At 39.5% G+C, this 18,479-nt stretch overlaps 1 protein-coding gene and 2 pseudogenes across 2 annotated transcripts in view; 1 reads left to right on the top strand and 2 right to left on the bottom strand.

Annotated features, from left to right (window-relative positions):
* The window catches only part of ETNK1 (ethanolamine kinase 1), a 113,383-nt gene that overhangs the window by 76,770 nt on the left and 18,134 nt on the right, over positions 1–18,479 (bottom strand). For both annotated transcript variants that reach the window (XM_045829317.1, XM_045829318.1), the window contains exon 3: positions 4,019–4,088. The gene's annotated coding sequence lies outside the window, so the exon portion shown is untranslated. The remainder of the gene's footprint in view (positions 1–4,018; positions 4,089–18,479) is intronic.
* Positions 1,192–18,265, top strand: LOC123813079 (annotated as a pseudogene).
* LOC123813129 lies at positions 11,095–11,208 on the bottom strand (annotated as a pseudogene).

The following is an 18,479-nucleotide window of genomic DNA, read 5'->3' on the forward strand; positions in this document are numbered from 1 at the left end:
GATTTTATTTATTTATTTTTAGAGAGGGAAGGGAGGGAGATAGAGAGAGAGAGAGAGAAACATCAATGTGCGGTTGCTGGGGGTCATGGCCTGCAACCCAGGCATGTACCCTGACTGGGAATCGAACCTGCGATACTTTGGTTTGCAGGCCGCGTTCAACCCACTGAGCTACACCAGCCAGGGCTGATTTTACTTTTAATATAATTACCTTAAAATGTTGATACAGAAAAGCAAATTTCCTTGTTAATTGTATTATAATCAGATCTACAATCATGTCATTGTAAGTTTTGTCATTTATGGATAGTCATTGTTTTACTCTGATGCTTTTGCAAATATGTTTATCATAAAGATCCATGGAAAGGACTCTGAGTTATTCTAAATTACAGATTTCTGAGAATAAATTTATAGACATATCTTTGAAAATTTATAGAAGTCTAAGAAATAACTGGATTCATGGAAATCCTTGCACATAATCAGGATAAACAAGAACTTATTGACTAAATGAATTAAGGATTATTATTATTATTAAGACTTTGTTCAAAATATTGGTGATTCTTAAAAATTTCATTTTCCAGGTATAAGAAAACTTGAATGCTCTTAGAGCAGCTTGGTAAATTGTACCTTTATAAAGCAATATTGAAACATTTATATTTTCCTCTGTACTTCCATACTTGATCCCTCTAGAATCTGAAAACTTGTTATGAGTATGGCACTATATTTGTTTACATAAATTCAATAAAAATATGTTATTTTTATAACTGGGCATGATTGGAAACTGATTTTATTACTTAAGAACTGACTGAAATGTCGTATTTGAAAGAGACATGCATAGACATAGATGACACCAGAAAGCTTTAAGGAATTATGATTGACTTTGGAGGCTGATAAAAAGCCCCTTGGAAAAACAACCTGGCACCTTTGAGGCAGGAAAGTTAGAATAAGGAACAAAGGCCTCAAACTCCACCCCTCCCCTTTTCTGTCATGGTGGGAACATTGTGGAAGCAACTTTTGCTGACCACCTGTTCCCATGCTTTCCCTCCCAATTTCCTATAGTTAAGGCAAACAACGACAGGTCTCAACTGTCAGATTTGGCAGTCACATGGACCTACAAGTGACCAATAGGGCCATTATAATATCATTATAATAAATTTACATTGCAATTTTTGGAACCACTCCACCCCCAAAATCGCCATGACAGTTCCAGGAGGACCAAAAAAAATCACCATAGATATAGGAGGGAAAAGGGTGAGCTGCATCAGCAATCACCCCACCAGCATCAGAAGCCAAGGACCACCCTACTCAATCCTTGCCTACATTTAATAAAAACATTCTAACCAGACCCCATTGGGGGTGTTCTCAAAGTTCACCAGCACCCCCTTCTTGAGTGTGCACTTTTGCTTAATAAATTCACTGTGTTTCACGGAATCTATCTGTCTCCACCTTAAATTCTTTCTTGTGCAGTGATAAGAACCTAGACTCCACTATTAAGTTGAGGCCTCCTTTGGCCTCCTTGAATGCCTTGGCATCATCTTACTTACATAATTCACAGTAGTCTTTCTAGGTAAGGAACAAAGGTTGCTTTCCTGGGAGATGGCAAAGAAACAACAACCTCAAGATATTTTAAGGGACCTCAAAACTGAAGAGTTCATCCAAATATATGGGTATCACAGGCATAGTCTCATGGCTTCTTAGCCTTGAGAGCCTAATTAAAGTTCAGTCTGGGGATCCTTATGAAATTTCCAGCAAAGCAGATTTAAAAGAGCCTATATCGTTAATTACTATTCTTGTTGTAGTTATGCAAATAATTTAGCCAAATTTATTGAAACTAGTCTTACACAGTAAAGTCTTAATCTGATTATCTTTGAGAAAAACAGAGGTGATTTCAGGGACAGAAATTGGGTTTCTATAGAATCTATGATACACAGTTGTAGATATTAGGTTCTCACTCAGTTGACTGCCTTTAAAGTTATTTTTCACCTGTAAACTGGACTGGATCCTGAATTTTTCTAGTTTGGCTAAATATTTGGCTATAAGCTTTTAAACTAATGTTTCATTTTTCTCCCATCCTTTAACTTGGAATTATTGTGAACAAAAACATTTTTCTGAGCCTTACCATTGCAAATTGAGGCTAAAGGATGTGACATAAACTTGAGAAATTGCTACAATAGCCTAAACAATGTCAGTGACTGAAGCTTTGTAAACCATGAAGAATTTAATCTGAGCATCTGATGACATCACTAGAGACATTCAAACTAAAGACGAGGAGAATATATCAGATAGTCAGTGCCTGCCTTCATTCCAGCAAAATAACTTTGAGCCTTACTTATACCTGAAAATCTTGACTGACCACCTTAAAGACTCAGAAACTGGTTTCTAACTTGCTTTCATCATTAACCATTTTTTCTTCTGTTTTCATAGACATATGCCATATTAAATGCCTGATTGCTTACTACACAATGCAGGCCTCACTTTGGGAGCCCATCAGCATCACTGCCTCCTGAAATAAAACTCAAACAATTTAACTAAACTGACTTATTCTCAGGACTGAATGACTGAATCAGTGAAATATGAAGCAATCTACCAACTTAGCTTCAAAGAGTGACTGAACAGATCAAAATTCTGCCACCCTAAAGCTGCTTTTTGGGATACTGATTTTAAGCTATTTATTAAGAAATAAAAGACTCTGAAAGAACCTTTGACCCTCCTCCCATTCCTCCTCAAGAGATTCAGATAGAGAAACCCACTTCAGGAAGATCTTAAGATACTGCCTTACCCTAATTTGAATTAAGTGTGATAAATATGAGGGCTTCAGGCAGAGGCCTATTAGATACCCTCTGTGTCTCATTGTTTCTGAGGTGCCTAGCAAGGATTTGCCTTCTGTGAGTGTGTGTGTGTGTGTGTGTGTGTGTGTGTGTGTGTGTTCTGCTCTGCCTCAACTACCTGTAAATTGCCCACTCTCACTTCTGAAATCCAATACCTTATCCCCACCCTTCTTTGCTAAAAATGTCTTGTATACCCAATGTTACCCCACTGTGTTTGGAATTTTCATGGAGTAATTATGCCTATATGAATCCCCCAACTTTATATATTAAGCTTTGATATTCTTCTATTAATCTGTCGCTGCAAATTTGGTTATTAGCCAAGCCAGAACAAGTTGGAAAATGAGAGAAAAAAGTCTTAATATTTTTTTAGCTCCTATACCAGGTTCTGGTGCACAAAGTCTAAACCACCAGCTGCAAGTGCCAGGTGGAAAAGGCAACACGTGCCCTGTCCTGGCATTAGTGAGGGTTTGTAAAAAAATTTTGTTTATTTATTTATAGAGAGGTGGAAGGGAGGAAAAAAGAGAGGAAGAGAAACATTGATCAGTTGACTCTCATACATCCTCTGACCAGGGACCAAACCTGCAACCCAGGCATGTGCCCTGACTGAGAATTGAACGGGTGATATTTTGCTTTGTGGTACGATGCCTGACCAACTGAGTCACACTGGTCTGGGTTAACAACTGTTGTTTATACATCAAGCAGGGGGCAGAAAGATGTGAGTTGTTCTGAAAGAATTTACATTATCTATAGTAGATAAAGAAGATGGGAGAATGCAAAGCCTACACCAGCTCTGGGATCGGTGCTGAGTCCTCATTGGGCAGCACAGGGAATTGGGCCGAGGAATAAAAATACCCAGCAACTAGGAAGCCGTGTTAAAACCACATGGTCTGTAGGAGTGCCAGGTAGGCTGGCCTCAAAGATATCACCACCCCTCTACTCCATATTTGAAAATGCAGAGGTAGCTGATTTTCTCTTGCTCCTAACTAATGATGTTGAAACTACTGACAGGCATGCACAGTTGATCATGGTCTGACCTCTGTGGGGTGGTGGTAATGAACAGTCTGCCATCTTGTCCCCACAGCACTGGCACAAGATAGCTGCCAAGTCACTTAATAAAGGGAGGAAGTAATTTCACCCTAACATGAAAAATTCCACTCCTGGAACATTTCACAGGCCCGCCTTTTCAAAAAGCTTACCTTTTGCACTGGTCAGGTAGGTCAGTTGATTAGAGCATCCTCTCCACACACCAATGTTGCAGGTTTAATCCTGGGTCAGGGCACATACAAGAATCAACCAATGAATGCATAAATAAGTGGAACAACATGTCTTTCTCTCTTTCTTTCTCTTACTCTCTCTCTCTCTTCTCCCCTCCCTTCCTCTCTCTCTCTGAAATCAATTTAAAAATGCTGGCCTTTCATGCAAGCCCACTTTGTCCCCTACATATAAAAGCATCCAAGCAGAGCCAGCCTCCAAGCCAGTTCAGAGGACCTTCTTTTCCTCTGTGCTGCCTCACTTGTGTTCAAGCATAACCTTAATAAAATCTGTCTGGAAACTTCTCTTGGGTTTCCTCTGGATTTCTGTCTGGGGGAACCCAAGAACCCTAACACTGATAACACTCAAGGAAGAAGTGTCCCTTCCTGTGAACTGTTTGTGGGCAACAAATTAGAAAATAAGAAGTGAAAATAAGAAGTGAAAGCTGCTAGGGTTCAATGGCTCCTGGTTATTTTCTCTTTAAATAATCTTTATCTGGAAGAAATAGCAACCTGGAAGTTAATCCAAAATGCCATAGGACATACAGAGATGTGAGTAGTCCTATCAGCTGGCCCTGTATTTGTTAACTCATTAACCCCTTCTTGTCTTTTCCCTCCACCCTCTGGCCTGCTTCTATTTAACTAAGGAAATCTTAGAACTTTCTCCATGATAATTTCATATTTGAAAGGAACCAAAGTTGATTTTAAGATGTTTATTAAGAAACTAGAGACTCAGAAAGAATCTTTGACTCTCTCCCTTACTGCCTAAGAAATTCAGACGGAAAAGCATACTCCAGGAAGGGAATCTTAAGATATTTGCTTTAGCCTAATTTGAATTAAAAATGATAAATAGCAGAGCTTCAGGGAAGGGCCTGTTAGCTAGATAATACCCCTCCCCTTGCTTCTGAGTTCCCTAGCAAGAATTTGTCTGCCATTTATGCTGTTGTTCTTCAACTACCTCTACATTTCCCATTCTCACTTCTGAAATCTAATACACTTCCCACAATTTTCTCCTTTGTCCAAAATGTCATATATATGCAATGTTGCCTCAGAGTCTTTGGAATTTTCATGCTTATGTGAATTCCCCATGCTCATGTATTGAGAACTTGATTTTTTCTGTTAGTCTATCTCCATTAATTTGATTATTAGCCCAGCTAGAAGAACTTAGAAGGTAGGAGGAAAAATATTAACTCTTTAAGCCCCCATGTATTCTACTGATGAAGGTTTTTTAATGTTACATTTTGATTTATCCAAAATTGTATTTAAATTTCTGATATTTAAAAATTTCTCTCTCTCACTCTCTCTCTTTTTAAGAAACAACAGGCCTAGAACAGAGTCTCCTAGGCTAGGTCCCAGTAAACCAACTTAATTGCAGTTTTAGCCTCTCCAGATCTAAAATTTTCTGGTCTGCAGTAGTGAGGTATTCCACCTGATAGACCTTTTCCACTACCCAAAGAATAATGAGGTAATCTGCTTTCTTTGACCCTACAACCCTCTGCCCATAAGAGCCTTCCATTTTGTACAGATCCTCGGAGCTCCTCCCTATTTGCTAGATAGGATGTTTCCCAATTCAGGAGTCATTCAATAGAGCACATTTGATCTTTAAGTTGTTGACTTTTGTTTCTAACAGATTCAAGGATGACAAAAACATGCATATGATACATACCATATACAAGACATTTTGACATTTGGCATACTTAAAAGTAACACCAACTTACACCTCTTGTCACAGGTGAAAAATCCAACTCTTCCTTGATTTCAACATTCTTCACTGGCTCTTCCCCACCTCCCATCTCACTTCTCTTCTTACTCTTGTACCTCACTCTTGGATTCAGCCTTAAACACACTTTTCATTAATTCTATTGCTCTCTTATTGATTTACTTGAATGGAAAATAAGCTATGTAAGATTCAAAAGGGGAAAAAAAAAGGTTCTTGGATCAACAATTAGGACAAATAGCAGGAGCAGTGGTACCTAAAGAGAGAAGACAAAGGAACAAACATGGTTTGAGACCTCTACGATGGCAAAGTCAGTACTGTGGCAGTATTTTATGTGTAGCAGAGTAAGGAATTTTTTTATATTATTTGAAAGAAGCTTATTTATTTCTTGAAGAGTCACTAGAGTGGCCCTATTGTTTATACAAATGTTATACAGACAGAGGTCTTTAATGTAGGTGTAATGTTCCGTAATTAGAATGTCACAAACATCTTTCATCATTCCATCCAGTCTGTTACTCACTGTAATTTCCTAGAATATAATGCTGATCACTAGGGAAGAGGTAGATCAATTTGCATAAGGAGCCCAGGGCCTTCTGGGAGAAACTATATCCTAAATATCTTCTCTGGAGATAACCTCTTCTTCCTCACAAAGCCAAGGAGCCTTATGACTTTGATTAAATTTAGTTTTAAGTCCTAGAAATCATATTTCTTTCTCTATATCTACCCCTCAGAGACCCAGCCTTTCCCCAGGATAATCAGCAACCTCCAAGGCAGCAGAAGACAGTAGCCCAGACCTGACTAATGGCCACGAAGTCTGGACTGCACAGAGGGTAAAGATAACCTCTGGACTTAGGTTATGTTTCAGCTACTGAGCCTTAAGGTAGAACAAACACCATGGTTACTTCTGCATGAGCCCAGAGATACGAAGAAAAGACCTCAGAACTGTCCTCAAGACTTGTAGATACGATTTATTACCCTTACCTTACATCCAACCATCAGCTCCCAGCAATAACGGAAACCCCTCCTAAATCCATGATGTCTTGTGATTTTGCCCTAAAGAATCTGGAAACTGTATGGCATGAGGGAGTCAGGTTATTTTAGAGTAAAAGCTCCCTACCTTTATATTGGCCAATTCAAATACTGAACTATTTTTTTTAATATACTGCAAACTCCTGCCTGTGCATTTCTTTGGGTCAGTGTGCACAGGCAGGTAAACTCAAAGAAAAATACTGGGATTCCAGTTAACATTCTCTGAGGTATGAAATTAGAAAATGCTGTCGGGATGAAGAAGGCAGGCTTCCTTCACCCAAGGGCCAGTGGTAGAAACAGGCAGCAAGTCTCCTAAAATAACATTAATGTAGAGAAAGAGGTTATCTTGCCTGGTAGCTCTAACTCAGGATGAACAAATACTGGAGAAGCAGAATAATAAATACATTTATACCTCTCAACAAAGTATTAACTAGTATTTATATCCTTCCCCTGAACAGGCAAAACTTTTACTTCATGTTGTATCTTTCCCTCTACCTTCCACTGCATAGAAATTATCTGGAAATTTAGCTCTAAATTAATTTTTTACACCATACCTCTACTTTCTTAGGAAAATTGCCTATGTATAAAATACTGTTGCTTGTATTTTTAAATTAAAGGAAAATAATTTAGAGGCAGTTGTAATGGACAAAGAGGTGTTCAAATTCATCTTATCAGCTCCATGACTTCTATAGTCTCATGAGGCTCATCCTAAGCCTCAGTTCCCACCTTGCTTCTTTACCTGAATAGTTCTCACCCTTTATTTTCCACCTCAGGTCCCATTTTTGCCTTGAATTCTTACCAAGCATTTTACTTCACAGACATGTCTTTCTGCTTCTGAATTCCTATCATATTTACCATTCCTTTCCATACTCTTCTCTTGTTATGTTTTAAGTGTATAAACTAAAACGGAACTTAAGAGCTGCGACTGCCTTCTAGCTCTCTCTGGACTCTTCAGAGGCTTAATGGGACTTTTTCTATGTCAGTGAACATTAGACTAAAACTCTCATTTGATCAGAACACCATCAGTTCTTCCCCTGATGCTCTTTGGTTCCTTTTAGCTTAGTAACCGTCAGGGACAACTGAGTGTGAATCTTAGGGCTGTTATTGGTTTGCCTAGCAACCAGGAAGGTTCCCAAGGACATACACCCTGAAGACAAATCCTTTTGATATGGTAATGAATGAAACTATGGAGGTAGTCCTAAAACAGTGCAATTCCATATAAACTAAAATCATGTTGATATTAGAACTACTGTATAACTAACTGTGGCTATGTGTCTTAGGAGGAGCTAAGAGAGAGAGTTTGATTATAGAGGTTAGATTACACTCTCTCATCATTAGATTACACTCTCTCTAATCAAACATTTTATTTCAGTCACATCAAGCAAATATCCCTAACTTTTAAAAAATGAAATAATGAGGACACATAGAGGTACATAATGAGGTACACTATTACAACCAACCACGTACATGTAAGGCTGATTTAACAAATGTTAACATTCAGCCATTTTTCCTAAGAAATAAAACATTACAGAGGTGGAAGCTAAGAGAACAGAAATAAAAGAATATTTAAATACTATTATAGAAGTTATTAACTGAGGGTAATAAATAATTGGATTCGGTTTAAAAGAGAGGGATAAATCCAAGATTTTCTGTACACAGGCCTATGTGACTTCTTGAATAATACAATCAACAAAATCAAGTAAGTTGTGGCTCAAAGAAATGTCAAAGTAGGTATCTTTTTATACTTTTTAGAAAACGAAACAATACTTTTTAGAAATGGACAGGACAAAGGAAGTTAGTGCTCATTAGACAGGAATCTAAGCAGGTTTCAGTGTTCATTGGTAAGGAACCCAAATGTTACAGGGTGCAGCCAAGAGGGGGGACCCCAAACAGGCATTTGAAATGGGGTCCAGAACTCAAGGTGTCTAGGAGATTTTAAGATGTCTTCACCCCTTCCCCACCAGGTGTGGGTTGGGGGAAGGGACACCTGGAGCAGGGCCTTTGAAAGCTGTTTCGCATAGCAACAGCCTTGTAGCTAACCTCTGGTGTGGTCATTTAACATATCTACAGCCTTTGGCTGGTCGCTTAGATATGTTAAACAGCTGTGGCCATGTTCGGAGCCAGGGGAATAGAAGTGGGGGGGGGGGCAGGTCCCACGAGTTAACAGCGCCTGCGTGGGAGCTTGGAGAAGATTGGCTCCAGGACATGGGGCCATACCTGCCCAGACTCATGATGGCAGCCCAGTAAAGCTGGAAGGGTATGAGTTCTGGCATGTGAAGCCGAGTGTGGGAGGAGTTGGAAATGGGGCTGCAGAGGAAGACTGGCACCGGGATTTAAACCCAGATGCAGCAGCCATTGAGGGATAGAGAACCACGTGGCCTTGACAGAGTGGAGACTCCAGCAGCCCTGAGAGAGAGAATCACGATGCAGCTTTAGCAGAGAACCGCCACTTGGCTTTGGAGAGTGGCACCCCCCAGCCCTTGCAGCCATTGTGCAGGGGGAGAAGCATGCTGTTTTGGCTGAGTGGAGACTCCTGTGGCCCTGGGAGAGAGGACCATGTGCCTTTGCCAGAGTGGGGACCCCCGCAGCTTTAGAAGGGGGAACCACCACCTGGTTTTAGCAGAGATCCCAGCGACTCAGCTGAGGGTGCTGGGAACCCAAGGAGGTCTCCCAGTCGAGATGGCATACTAACTGGGAAGAACCAGAGGACTGCCTGAGCCATGGACGTCTATTTCCTTTCCTGAGATACGGTACTCTGGACTGGGCAAAGGGGGAAGGAAGGAAGGACTGTGTCTGTTTGTGGGTGTTTTAAGGGACTAGGATTTTTGATAAAGACATTAGGTCACTACTTTAAGTCTGTACAGCATTAAATAAACATTTCCTTTCCTTTTCACGAATCTCTGGCATTGAGAGACATCTTTCCTCTGGCGGTGGACATAACGGACCCGGGGGCTTCTTTCGATAATAGTATATCGTCTCAGGCCCCCCTTGTTTGTTCTGTAACACAAACACAGTTTAGGCTTGGGCAGTAAATTACTAAAGGTGATATAAGCTTTATTTATATGCACGTTTTGACTCTGGATTTTATAACTCTTGTGATAAGATTGTCTCTCAGACCTGCGGGGGGGAGAGGTCACCTATCATGGAGATTTACTTCCTGCTTGTATAGGGTCAGAGGAGAATCAGAGAGCTGCTCTTCCTGCTCTTCCAGCTTCTCAGGTTGTTTCAGTTCAAAATAATCAGCATGCCATCAGGCCCCAACACAATAATAAAGCAAACAAAAACCACAGTACTATATTATTTTTATGGAAGGTTGGGGAATGAGCTGCCTATCCCTCATATATTCCAACATTTTCTTTTTGAGTGCTTTAATGAGTTTGGCATATTTAATATTTTACAGATTATCCTTATGATTCCAATATAAAAAGTTTTATTGATTTAGGCTTGCAATTTTAAAGCATAAGACATTTAAAAGCATATGATGATGTTTTTAGGTTTATAAATAGTATTATAACTTTTAAAATAACTTGAGATTCAGTGAACATATATATACATTGTTAACTTTTTTAGATTTCTGGCTTATTTAAATAGTTAGGAAGTCCTGTCAAGCACACAATTAAAATATTGAACTAAAAGTATAAGAGGCACTAAATATTAATCCAAGGCTTCTTAAAAGTACTTTTTAAAATTTTTCAAAAATATTTACAAATTAATAATTTGATTTCTATATGAATCTAAAAACTTAAAAAGAAACATTTATAAATTTATATTAACTTTTAATAAGTCAATAATTAATTTTGACAACCTCAACTAATCTCCTTGAGTCACTGTCAAGGATACCAAAATATCCTCATTGACATAATATGGATCAAGAGTTCATCAATATCAAATATAACTTTTGCTGAAAAAGAAGAAAGTGCTACCCTGTATGTATGTATGTTCTTTTGATTTGTTTTTTATTAGTTTAACTTAATGGCTAAAATTTACATTTATAAAACTTGAATGTTTAAATATTTTTAAATTTTAGAAAAATGTTTCTTTTATTTTTTAAGACTTTATTTATTCCTCTTTAGAGAGAGAATGGGAGGAAGAAAAAGAGGGAGAGAAACATTGATATGCAAGAGATACACCCATCAGTTGCCTTTCGCAGGTCCCCAACTGCGGACCTGGCCCACAACGCAGGCATGTGCCCTAGCTGGGAATTGAACTGGCAGCCTTTCAGTTTGCAGACTGGCACTCAATCCACTGAGCCACAACAGCTAGGGCTGAATGTTTAAATATTTTAATAAACTACTAAAAGAGAGATTTTCTTTTCCTTGCACAGGCACCATGCATACTAATCTTCTCTGTATCATTCCAATTATAGTATATGTGTTGCTGAAGCAAGAACTTTTTTTTCTTTTTTTTTTTTAGTACTGTTCTATAAGGAGCAGAATTGTCCGAAAGTGGCCCAGAAAACTCATTATAGGTTTCCCAGACAATAGGCAGCTCCATCTCCTAGTGAATAGGATTGCAGTTGAACTCAGTTATCCACTAGCTGGTATATTCTACCCAGCTAGAAGGTTATAATTTCTCATGGGTCCCAAGATCTCTAGGAAGAAATGGATCTAGTTTTCATGGGCCTGAAGTTTATCCATCTCCTTTTGCTGACCCTTCACATTTATTTCCCAAATAAATCTTATTCCTTAACCATATCATGTGACACTATGGAACTCACTTTTTCCCCCTTCATTTTAAATTCTATTTGTGTGCTGGTTCAGTGCTATTACTTTACATCCTTTTCACATGTAGTTATGGAGGAAATTAATCTGAAATTTTATCCTGGTCAAATACAATGGAAGTGTAAGATATAGCCTTTGCAGTCATGATTATGTGTAAAGGGAATTTAAGAAGTTTAGAAAGATAATTGAAATAATTAAATTAGAAATTGTCATTCCTATCAGCAAATTATGATAGATCTGAAAAAATGTTAAGAAAAAAAGTGGGCCTCTAATACAGTAGAGGTGGTGTCCTTATAAAAAGGGTAATTAAATGCATAAATTTGGGTACAGGTATGCACACTGGGAGAACACCATGTGAAGGTGATCCTCCTACAAGTCATGGAATGCCAACGATTTCCAGGAAACCACCAGAAACAGGCAAAAAGCACAGAGAGTTCAAGTCTATCAGATGATATAAGAAGAAAGCAGGGAAATTTAGGACATTGGTGTAGACATGGCTGAAGTAATGCACTACTGCAGTGTATCCTGGACAGAAATAGAAACGAAAGGTGGAGAGGGGCTAACAGACACCCAGCCCAGGAAGTCAGGGGTCATTGAGTCTTGATGAGAGAGCTCAAAGAACTGATAATAGGAGTGACAGAGGGGAGAAGAGTTGGAAGGAAGGTTAAAGTCCTAGAGTGGTATGCTTGCATTTAAGATTCAGAGTAGAAGAGTTCCAGATCATACCAAGAAGTGTGTGTGACTAATCCAGGGGTTAAAGTCTTTGATGAGAAAGGGGAAATGACCAAGTTGTCAATAAGTGACGTACCAGTAAAGGTTGAAGATTGATACAGCTGATAACATGAACCAGAAAGGGACAGTGAGAGAAAATGTAATAGTCTGAAAAAGGTCCAGGACAAAGGGAAGATCCATCAGTTGCTCTGACACATGCCTGATTCTCCCTTGTCATCTCTCTTGCAAAAATGAGCTCCCAACTTTTTACTCCTATATCCCAATAAATTAAGTTCTTCAAGATCCTCTTGTTGCCTCCTACAGACTGGTCTGGCAGGGAAACAACAGTGAAAAAACTTAGAGGCTAACAGGTGAAGGAGCAGAAACACTGGGGTGACAATTTTTGCTTCATTATATTCATGTATTTTAATTGCCTACTAGAATATCCAGCTGAATATTGGAGATGTCTCCAGTATAAGAGACTTCTTAATTGCAATATGTCTAAAACAGAACTTAATTTCCTCATTATGCACCCTACCTACCATCTCTCTATCTAAATGTTTGCCTCCCCTTGAATATACTCTCTCAGACAAAGATATCACCCACTCTTCTGCACAACTCCATTCAGTTTTCCTTAATCCATCTAACTGTCTGTATATTTAGTGCTACTCCTCTGCTTCGGGCTCTCATCGTCTCTCACCTACATTATTACAACACCTTTTCAAGGACCTCCCTAATAACCCTGACTTTATTTAAAATTGTCATATACTATTCATTGTGAATTTTTGCATTAATTTTGATCTTTTAAAATATTGTATTAAAAATTCATTTATCTTATTTACTGAGTCTTTTGGTGCCTCCCTCAATTGTGCATACAAACCAAGTGCTGCACTCACTTTACCCTGGTCCCAGCCCTACTTACTACCTCTAGTCCCATCTCCCACAATTTGGTTTCAATCAGCAAGGACAGTCAACCAAAATATACATGTAATCATGCCACATTTCTGCTTAATTCTTCCATGGATTCCTTTGCTCAGGTTATTCAACAAGAATGCAATAAAATCAGTCTTTTCTGCTTCTTGTGTACTATTTTAGCCTCTCTTTTGAATTTCCTCCTCCTTTACTCATCATCACCATGGCTGACATTATGTATGAGCATACAGGTGGAGTATATACTATTATGTATTTATATATTATTTTATGGCCATGACACTGAGCCCCAACTCAGGTTCCACAACTCCCCTCCTCTATTCTCTTTCAAGCTTTTCCACATGTTTGCACTGCCTGGAAGTCTGCAATCTCCTTCTGGGGTTACGTCCTATGGGCTGAATAATGGCCTTCCAAAGACATCCACATTATAACCCATGGAATATGTTACTTTACAAGGTAAAAAAGATTTTGAAAATGTGGTTAGGTTTAGAATTTTGAGATGAACTATCCTGGCTGAATCTGTCCTGGATGAATGAAATGGATGTATTTATCCTGAATTATCTGGGTGGGTCCAAAGTAATCACAAGGGGGAGGCAGGACCAGCAGAGTGAGAGAGAAGGTGGGGCAAGGAAGTAGAGGTCAGAGCAATGCCACTGCTGGAAAGGGACCATGAGCCATGAGTGTAGATAGCCTACAGAAGCAGAAAAGGGCACAGAACAAATTCTCCCATAGAGGAGGGGTGTCAGACTCATTTTCACGGGGGGCCACATCAGTCTCATGGTTGCCTTCAAAAGGCCGAATGTAATTTCAACTCCTTTACAGTTATGGAGTAGTTACATTTATACAGTCCTAAAATTATTTATGCCCTTTGAAGGCAACTGCAAGGCTGATGTGGCCCCCGGTGAAAATGAGTTTGACATCCTTGCCCTAGAGCATACAGAAAAGTTATTATAGTCCTGCTAACACTTTGAATTTGGACCTCTAGTGTCCAGAATGACAAGACAATAATTTTGTGTTGCTATTGTTTGTAACTGAGATAAAACTGACATATAACATTATCTTAGTTTCAGGTGTACAACATGATTTGATATTTGTATGTATTGTGAAATGACCACCATGATAAGTGTAGTTAACATCCATTCCTATACATAGTTACAATTCTTTTTCTGGTAATGAGAATGTTTAGGATCTACTCTCTTAATTTTCAAATATACAATATAGTATTATTAACAATAGTCACCATGCTGTGTAATTGTGTGTCATTTTAACTCACTAAGTTTGCGGCAATTTGTTGTAGCAGCAATAGGAAATTCTTCCTCAGCCTTTTTTTGGGTTATCCCCCCAAAAAGGTTTCCCTGAGCTAGCCAGCTCTCCCAGTGTTCCTCTCCTTGTCTCTCTCAGCACTTGCCTTGCTGCATTGCTTTTCCTGATTAGGAGCCCATCTCTACCTCTAGACTGTAAATCGTCCAGATAGGGATAGTGCTGTTGTTCCTTTGTATCCCCAGAACCTAATGTAAAGATACGAAGCTGTGACTCAAATGATTTTATTGAGTGAATGGATGAACACGACTTCTCAGTCAAACAGGGCTGAGATTATGTGTTTATACTAAAATCACACTCAGTGGCTATGCAAGTGAATTTGTCTTCCTGGAAAAAAGTAAAAATTAAAAAGGTATAGAATGAGCTTTTCCTAAATGCCCTATGAACACAGACAGAGGGAATGGTTAACTTGACAACAATGAGATACTTACTTTCCTTAGATAAACAAATTAAGCAACAAAGCAAGAGAGTGCAACTTTAAGAAAATTTGAGATTTAACAGGGATTCTAACTTGTTTACATATAAATGCATGCTTAGACATGACATATGTGCCAGCTACCAGAATTTTTTATTCATGATAATGGTGAATTGAATGTGGCTGTGCTGGACTTGCTACTATTAAATATGACTCTAGGGTGAGTCAGGGCAACATGATACTTTATTTATTCCCATTTTCCTTTGTTGTGAATCTTTATTACTCTAGTTTCATTATGAAAGTTTAGTATGTGGATTCTCAGAAGAAGTAGTCATTGTGGAATTGTGAGGGGTCGTACAGAGTTGCCAGAGTTTCTTTCCCATCCTCCGCTTCACTAACTGTTCAGAAGTCTGGCGAGGCGCAGCTGGGCTCTCTGCTGACCACATCACAAGGCCAAGAGCCAAATGTCAGCTGGATTAAGGTTTTGTCAGGAAGCTCTGGGAAAAAATTCACTTCCAAGCTCCCGTGTGTAGTTGGCTGATCGGTTCCTTGCAGCTGAAGGACTGAGGTCTTGTTTACCTTCTGGTTTTCAGCATCCAGTTGCTGCTCTTAAGTCCTTTCCTCATGGCAACCACTGTCACTTTGAAACATGGATATTTGTTTTCTTTAAGGCAGGTCAGAGCACAGTTCCCAAACTTTCCCTTCTACAACTAGCCCAAGGAAACTCTACTTTTAAAGAGCTCATACAATTAGGTCAGGCCCATCCACGTAATCTCTTGTTTTAAGGTCCCTTCTGCCATTTACAACATAATCACATTCAACCCCAGGGATTATCAGGGCATGTAGAACAAATGGCTGGGGAACTTGGGGGCCATTTTAGAACTCTGCAAACCACAGCACTATGAAAGTTTATCATAATGGGGGAAGGGAGTATATTTTGAAAACAACACAAACAAAAACCATGTAAGTTAATTTTTTAATACTTCCCCCCACATTCTCATAGAAAACTACTCTTTTAATGAAATTAAACTTATTACTTTCTTCTTTTTTAATTTTATTTTAATCATTGTTCAAGTAGTTTTCTCCCTTTTGCTCCCATTCCAGCCCACCCACCCATCCATCCCTCCCCACCTCCGTCCCATTACCACCCTCCTCCTAGTTTTTGTCCATGTGTCCTTTAAATTTATTCCTGTAAACCCTTCCTATTCTCCCCTGAAATTCCCTCTTCTCTCCCCTCTGGTCACTGTCAGCCTGTCCTCTATTTCAGTGTCTTTGGTTATATTTTGCTTGTTTCCTTGTTTTGTTGTTTAGGTTCCTGTTAAAGGTGAGATCATATGGTATTTGTCTTTCACTGCCTGCCTTATTTTGCTTAGCATAAGGTTTTCCAGCTCCATCCAAGCTGTTGCAAAGGGTAGGAGCTCCTTCTTTCTTTCTGCTGCATAGAATTCCATTGTGTAAATGTACCATAGTTTTTTGATCCATTCATTTACTGATGGGCATCTAGGTTGCTTCCAGCATTTAGCTATTGTAAATTGTGCTGCTATCAACATTGGGGTGCAAAGGTTCTTTTGTATTGGTGTTTTAGGGTTCTTAGGATATAGTCCCAGCAGTGGAATTGCTGGCTCAAAAGGCAGATCCATTTTTAGTTTTCTCAGGAAGTTCCATACTGTTTTCCATAGTGGTTGTACCAGTCTGCAGTCCCACCAACAGTGCACTAGGGACCCCTTTTCTCCACAACCTCTCCAACACTTGTTGTTTGTTGCTTTGTTTATGATGGCCATTCTGACTGGTGTGAAGTGGTATCTCATTGTGGTTTTAATTTGCATCTCTCTGATAATTAGCGATATTGAATATCGTTTCATGTGTCTTTGGATCTTCTGTATGTCCTCTTTGGAGAATTGTCTGTTCAAGTCCTTTGTCCATTTTTTAATTGGGTTAATTACTTTCATTCAGTGTGATTAATATGACTGATCCAATTTTTCCAGTATGAATTGACTTTTTTAAAGATTTTTTTATTTACTTAATTTTAGAGAGAGGGGAAGGAAGGGAGAAAGAGAGAGAGAGAAATATCAATGTATGGTTGCCTCTCACATGGTCCCCACTGGGGACCTGGCCCACAACCTAGACATGTACCCTGACTGGGAATCGAACTGGTAACCCTTTGGTTCACAGCCCATGCTCAATCCACTGAGCTACACCAGCCAGGGCTAGTATGAATTGATTGATTGATTGATTTTTAGAGAGGGGGAAGGGAGGGAGAAAGAGTGGGAGAGAAACATTGATTCGCTGCCTCTTGCAGTACCCCAACTGGAGACTGTACCTGCAACTTAGGCATGTGCCCTGACCAAGAATTGAACCAGCAACCTTTTAATTTGCAGGACAATGCCCAACCAACTGAGCCACACTGGTCAGGGCTCCAGCATGACTCTTTACTTCTATTGATGATATGATCAGCCTGTGCAGGCTACCCCTGCTAGCCAAGAAGGTTAAATGACTTAGTTAATCCATAAACAACAACAAAGTATTTTTCTGGGAAACTAACAATAAATATCAGGTGGTAGTTGTGTTACTATATCAGAGTTTTGCAAGATGGTAGCATGGGAGGAAACTGAGTAAAAGGTTTATGGGATTTCTCTGTATATTACTTTTTACAACTGCATGTGAATCTATAAATATCATGTCAAAATTAAATGTTTATTTTAAAAAATATCTATGTTTTGGCGGCATGTTAGCTCCTGGTGCCACATGTCATGTATCTTGAACATAGGTATTGGTTTTGCCCTTTCCAGGAAAAATGCAGAGTGGATGAAGATAAGATAGAATTGGATGCCTGAGGAATGGAAAGAGGGTTTGGAATACCCTAAGTGAGGAATCTGATGAGAGCTCAGTGAAAGAGGCTCTTTCTTCTCAAGGAGGCCACAGAGTGCATTGGTTGTGGCGTCCATGTGGCCTCCCCAGCAGACATAGACAACGATCTTTGTGAAGACCCTGACTGGCAAAGCCATCATCTTTGAGGTTGAGCCCAGTGACACCATTGAGAATGTCAAAGCTAAAATATAAGACAAGGAGGGCATCCCACCTGACCAGCAGCATCTGATTTTTGCAAGCAAACAGCTGGAGGATGGCAGCACTCTCTCAGACTACAACAGTCAGAAAGAGTCCACCCTGCACCTGGTGCTTCGTCTGCATGGTGGCATCATCCAGCTCTCCTTCACCAACTCGCCCAGAAGCACAACTGTGATGAGGTGATCTGCCACAAGTGCTACGCCTGCCTGCACCACCACACTGTCAACTACCATAAAATGTGCAGCCACACCAACGATCTTTGCCCCAAGAAGAAGGTTAAATAAGGTCCCTCCATCAGCTCCTCTGGCCTATAGGGCGGTCTTCTGCCTAATTCCCGTGATCCTGGGGCCTCAATTAATTTTCCTTTTCATGGACTGGATAAAAGGAAGGAAGGAAGGAAGGAAGGGGAGAGGAAGAGAGAAAGAGAAAGAAAGAGGAAAGAGAGAAAGAGGGAGAGGAGCGAGAGAGAGAGAGAAAGAAGAAAGAAAGAGAATGAAA

Source organism: Phyllostomus hastatus, unplaced genomic scaffold (genome assembly GCF_019186645.2).
Source record: "Phyllostomus hastatus isolate PE091 unplaced genomic scaffold, TTU_PhHast_1.1 phas_scaffold_93, whole genome shotgun sequence".
NCBI classification, from domain to species: domain Eukaryota; kingdom Metazoa; phylum Chordata; class Mammalia; order Chiroptera; family Phyllostomidae; genus Phyllostomus; species Phyllostomus hastatus.